Raw genomic sequence first — 6017 nt, 5'->3', positions numbered from 1 at the left:
CTCGATTCCTACAGCACAGGTCATTATGGTCCAAACCATCCCTGTTCATATAGACCAAGACTCTACAAGACAGAAAGTTGAGGAAGCCATGGAGAACAAGCCAGTAGGCAATGTTCCTCCATGGTTCCTGCCTCTGTTCCTGCTTAAGTTTCTGACCTGTCTTTCTTCAGTGATGGACTATAATCAGGACAGGAAAGCAAGATAAAACTTCTCCTCTACTACCTTCTTTTGATCAGTGATTTATAACAGCAACAAAGAAAACTAAAGTATAGACCAACACTGTATTAATATTTATGACAAGGAGCCAACAATGTAATAAACAGAAAGAAACTATAGCTATTTCTGCTAAAAGAAGGAACAAATAAGGGCATCCATATCATCCATTCTGAGAATGAGGAAGGGACAGAATCATAAAAGATGTCGTAGTTAGGGTTCTTTATTACTGTGAAGAGACACCAGGACCATGGCAACTCATAAATAAAAAATATTTAGTTGAAGTGGCTTGCTTACAGTTTCAGTGGTTCACTACATTATCATCGGAATGGGGAGCATGGCAGAGCACAGGCAGATGTGGTGCTAGAGCTGAGAGTCCTGCATCTTGACTCAGAAGCAACAGGAAATGGACTGAATGTCACACTGAGGGAAGCTTGAGAAAAGAGCGTTCAGAGACTGCCCCCACAGTGACATGTTTTCAACAAGGCCACATTTCCTAATAGTGCCACTCCCTTTGGGGGCCATTTTATTTCAAATCATCACAGAAAGTGCTAGAGAGGCCCACAGAAATCCACAAAGATACCACCACAATAGACTGCTGGCAATGGTTGAGAGACAGCCGGAACTGACCTACTCTGGTGATAGGATGGCCAAACACCCTAATAGCCATGCCAGAAACCTCATCCAATGACTGACAGATCTGGATGCAGAGATCCACGGCTAGGCCCCTGGTGGAGTGCCAGGAGTCTAATTAGCAAGAAAGATTGGGGATGAGCGAGAATTGTTGAAACCAAGGTTGGATAAAGCACTAGGACAAATAATCAAACGAATGGAAACACATGAACTATGAACCAAAGGCTGAGGGGCCCCCAACTGGATCAGGCCCCCTGAATAGGTGAGAGAGCTGATTGGTTTGATCTGTTTGGGAGGCATCTAGGCAGTGGGACAAAGTCCTGTGCTCATTGCATGAGTTGGCTCTTTTAAACCTGGGGATCATCCTGGGATGCTTGGCTCAGTCTGGGAGGAGGGGATTGGACCTGCCTGCACTGAGTCTACCAGGTTGATCTCAGTCCTCGAGGGAGGCTTTGCCCTGGAGGAGGTGGGAATGGGAGGTGGGCTGGGGGAAGGGGAGGGGTACAGGAGGGGGGAGAACAAGGGAATCTGTGGCTGATATATAGAACTGAATGGTATCATAAAATAAAAGAAGAAAATTATAATTTCAAAAATTATAATTTCAAAAAAAAGAGCCTGATGCAGGAGGATTGCCACAAGTTTAAGGCCAAGTACATATTCAGTTCTAGGCCAGTTTGGGCTAAATAAGTAAATAAATAAATAAAATTAGAAAATAAAAAAAAAATAATTGTAGATGCATAAATTTATTTATCATAATTACCATGAATACAAAAGGCTAGAAATTATGCACCTAGCATTATTTTCTATCACACTAATTTTGTGTGTTCTAATTTTGATTGGATTTTAATTCTTTCTCAATATTAGGAAGATGGTAAATTAATGTCTAATAGCTGCAAAATATGACTACCATCTGATTAAAGCAGATTAATCTACATAAGCATATGTTGGTGCACACTATAGAATCTTAGATGCATAGGGGTTAATTTTCCTGAAAATTAATAATGGCACTTTCTTTCACTGTGTATGAGAATGCTTTTCTTTTTTTTCTTTTTTTTCCGAGACAGGGTTTCTTTGTGTAGCTTTGCGCCTTTCCTGGAACTCACTTGGTAGACCAGGCTAGCCTCGAACTCACAGAGATCCGCCTGCCTCTGCCTCCCGAGTGCTGGGATTAAAGGCGTGCACCACCACCACCCGGCTCAAGAACGCTTTTCATTAACACTAATTTAAAAATAAGGTTTACTCAATATGTCCAAGTTGCATTGCATTAGTTAGGTGTGCATTTGTATATTAATAACTTGAAACAATTTATGTATTAGAAAAATATGAAAACTCAGATTTTAAGATTTTGTTTGTTTTACTGCAGATATTTTCTTTTTTTAGTTTTTTTTTCAAATTAAAGGACATAAATATCTGCTTACTGGTTATTTGAAATCATTTTTACAATGTAACATTTATTTTACATATTTAAACTATGTCATACTGAAGGTGTAAAATAGCACAAACTTAGTTGTACAAGGTATATTGACCAATTATCAAAACTGTATTTTTCAGAAATGGCACAGATTTCCTGCATGTTTTGAAACTATTTGCAGTAATTTCTTTAACTTTTGCATTGTGATAGTTATAAGTAATATTTATACATATTCATTTTTTATCATAACATCAGTTTCTGTTTATGGGGTAGAATGAGGATAATTCATCATATTTAAAAATGTGCAGCAATTAAACCATGGAAGGTAACATGTGCTTTCTTTTTTTTTCTTTTTGGTTTTTGGTTTTATTTTGGGGTTTCTCTGTGTAGCTTTGCACCAATCCTGAAACTCACTTTGTAGACCAGGCTGGCCTCGAACTAACAGAGATCTGCCTGGCTCTGCCTTCCAAGTGCTGGGAGTAAAGGCGTGTGCCACCACTGCCCGGCAACATGTCCTCCTTTTCACTTTAATCATATTAATTGTCCAGTTTAGTACAAGTCGTGTGCAATAAGAACTAAGCATCTTACTGGCCATAATGGTGGTTCATGCCTTTAATAAGAACATTTGTAAAGCACAGACAGGTGAACCTATGTTTTCAAGGCAAGCATGGCCTACAGAGAAATTTGAGAACATTAAATAAATATATTGAGTATTCTTCTAGAAACATCTTTTTAGATTATCTTACTTTATAAGTAGAACTAGTAAAACAATATAGTTTGGAAATAACTTTTAGTGCAAATTCATACATAATATTTGGGGAGGATATATACTCCTCTTGAGTTGCCCACAGTGTGTTTGTATCTTGGTTCCCAGGAGAACAAAATGTCAAGCTGTAATCCTGTGTGCTCACAATGAGATGGAGAACCATCATGCCATTCAGTTTTGCATTGATGTGTACATAGTGCATATAAATACAAAGGAGTCCTTATTTGTATCATATGGTCTCTGTAGATGTAAAAAAGCTTTTAAAAATAATATAGTTTTATTAAAATTGTCTGCTCAAAATATTGAGCCTCATATCCCATTGGTTGGTAGAAAATAGGAGGTTTCTGGGCCAGAATGCTCATATTTTGAAGACATTTTGAAAGTATTGTTTCTTGTGAGTGGGTTATTGAAGGGTACAGTGTGGAGAGTGGACAAAAAGTGCTTTCTGTAAACGTCCTCTATCTAGAGCATTGCAAGTGAGCAGGTGCATTAAATGTAGAGTTATGATGTCATTTAACTTCAGAATATCTCTATTTACTTTTTTCCATGTTACCTGTCTCTTGTTGAAAGTGGGGTATTGAACTCATCTACCATCTCTGTCCTAAGGTTGATCTGTGCTTTTAAATCTAAGACTGTCTCATCAGTGAAGTTGGGGAATCCTGTATTTGATGTCTATTTGATCAGCATTGTTATACCCTGTTGTTGGATTTTTTCCTTAGTGAGTAGAAAGGACACTTCACTGCCTCTTCTGAATAGGTTTTGTTGGATGTCTGTTTTGTCACATTTTAAGATAATTGTGCCTACTTAGATTTGTGGGGATGGTCTGGTTTTTGTTTTGTTTTGTTTTCAGTACATCCTGACTGCAGTTTTCCTTCCCTGCATTCCTCCCAGTCCCCCTCTTTCCCTCTCTCCCAGATCCACTCCTCCTCCATTTCCCTTCAGAAAAGAGCAGGCCTCCCAGGGATATCACCCAACAGGACATAACAAGATACAATAAGACTAAGCACAAACCCTCATATCGTGGCTGGGATAGGCAACACAGTAGGAAGAAAAGGGTCCCAAGAGCAAATGAAAGAGTCAAAGTCAACCCCACAAAAACAGCAAGCTAACAACTGTTATATGTATGCAGAGAACCTAGTACAGACACATACAAGCTTTGTTATGGCTGCATCAGTTTCTGTGAGCCTCTGTGAGTCTTGCTTAGTTGACTCTGTAGAACTGTTTTCCTGGTGTTCTTGATCCCTTTGGATCCTAAAATTCTTCTTCCACTCTTCCATGGAGGTCTCCAAGCTCCAAGGAGAGGGACACAATGGAGATCTTCAGTTTGGGCTCGCTCTCTCACTGCCTAATGTTTAGCTATGTGTCTGCATCTGCTCCCATCAGCTGACAGTGAAGGAATTTCTGATGACAATCGGACGGGGCACCATCTATGAGTATAGGAGAATATCACTAAGAATCATTATACTGATTGTCTATTATAGATCTCTGGGCTATCAGAGATAACCACCAGTTCATAGTCATCTAGACAGTGTCAAGCATGGGCTCCCTGTCCTGGCTTAGGCCTAAATTAGACAAGTCATTAGCTGTTCAGTCCCACAAATTCTGCATCTCCACTGACCTAGGATGTCTGGAAGGCAGGATAAATTGTAGGGGAAAGTTTTGTGGCTGTGTTGGTGTGCCAGTCCCAGCACTGGAAAGCTTACCTGGTTACTAAAGATGGACAGTTCAGATCCATATCCTCTATTACTAGGAATCTCCCAGGATCATTTCATAAAATCTAGGGAGCATCTACTGGACTAGGTTGCTCCCACAAATGCACCCCAATTCTAGTCATTTCTCCCAGTACTCTCCCTCCATACCTCTCCCACTCCTGTTCAGATTGCCACCCCAACGCCCCACTACTTATATACCCAAAAAAATCTATTCAATTTCCCCTTCCCAGAGAGATCCATGTGTCCCACCTAGAGCACTAGTTGTTACTTGGCCTTTCTGGGTTTGTGGACTGTGATTACCATTTACTTAACAACTAATATCCACCTATAAGTGAGTGCATATCATGTTTGTCTTTTGGGGTCTGTGGATTACTTTTTTCTAGTTCCATCCATTTGCCTGCAAGTTTATGATGTCACTTTTTTTCTAACAGCTGAATAATACTCCACTGCATAAATCTATACCAAATTTTCTTTATCCATTCTTTGGTTGAGGGACAACTAGACTGTTTTGAGCTTCTGGGTATTGGAATAAAGGCACAACAAACAGCTGAGCAAGTATCCTTGTGGTAGGATAGAGAGTCCTTTGGGTGCACACCCAAGAGTGGGATAGCTGGGTGTTGAGGTAGGTCCATTCCCAGTTTTCTGAGGAACCGCCATATTGATCTCCATAGTTGCTGTACAAGTTTACACTCTCACCAGCAATGGGGGAGTGTTGTCCTTGCTCCACATTCTTGCCAGCATGAGCTGTCACTTGTGTTATTGATCTTAGCCATTCTGATGGTGCAAGAAATTCTCAGTTTAGCTCTGTACCCCACTTTTTAATTGGATTATTGGTTTTGTTGTTGTCTAGTTTCTTGGGTTCTTCATATATTTTGTACATTAGCCCATTATCTAAAGTAGAGTTGGTTAAAAAAAAACTTTTCCCATTCTGTTTGTTTTTATTTTAATTTATTATATTTTAGATATTTGATTGTTTTCTAATAAGAGAGAGAAGAAGAGGCCTAGGTTTGAGTGGGAGGGGAAGAGGAGAGAACATGGAAGGAGATAGTGGAGGGGAACCTATAATTAGAAAATATTTCATGAAAAAAATCTGTTTTCAATTGAAAAAATTTAAAAAGCAAATAATAGTCCCATTCTATTTGCAGTAAATACTAGAAAGATACTTAAACCTGGATATGGGGAAACAGAAGTATTTGAATTGTAAAAGCCAGTACACTAAGCTTGCACTGTGTAATTTGTTGTGTGGTATGAATCTTCCTCCTCAATATTGTTCTGCCTTCTC

This window comes from Peromyscus leucopus, unplaced genomic scaffold (genome assembly GCF_004664715.2).
Source record: "Peromyscus leucopus breed LL Stock unplaced genomic scaffold, UCI_PerLeu_2.1 scaffold_1386, whole genome shotgun sequence".
Taxonomy (NCBI): domain Eukaryota; kingdom Metazoa; phylum Chordata; class Mammalia; order Rodentia; family Cricetidae; genus Peromyscus; species Peromyscus leucopus.
This window is presented reverse-complemented; position numbering follows the sequence as displayed.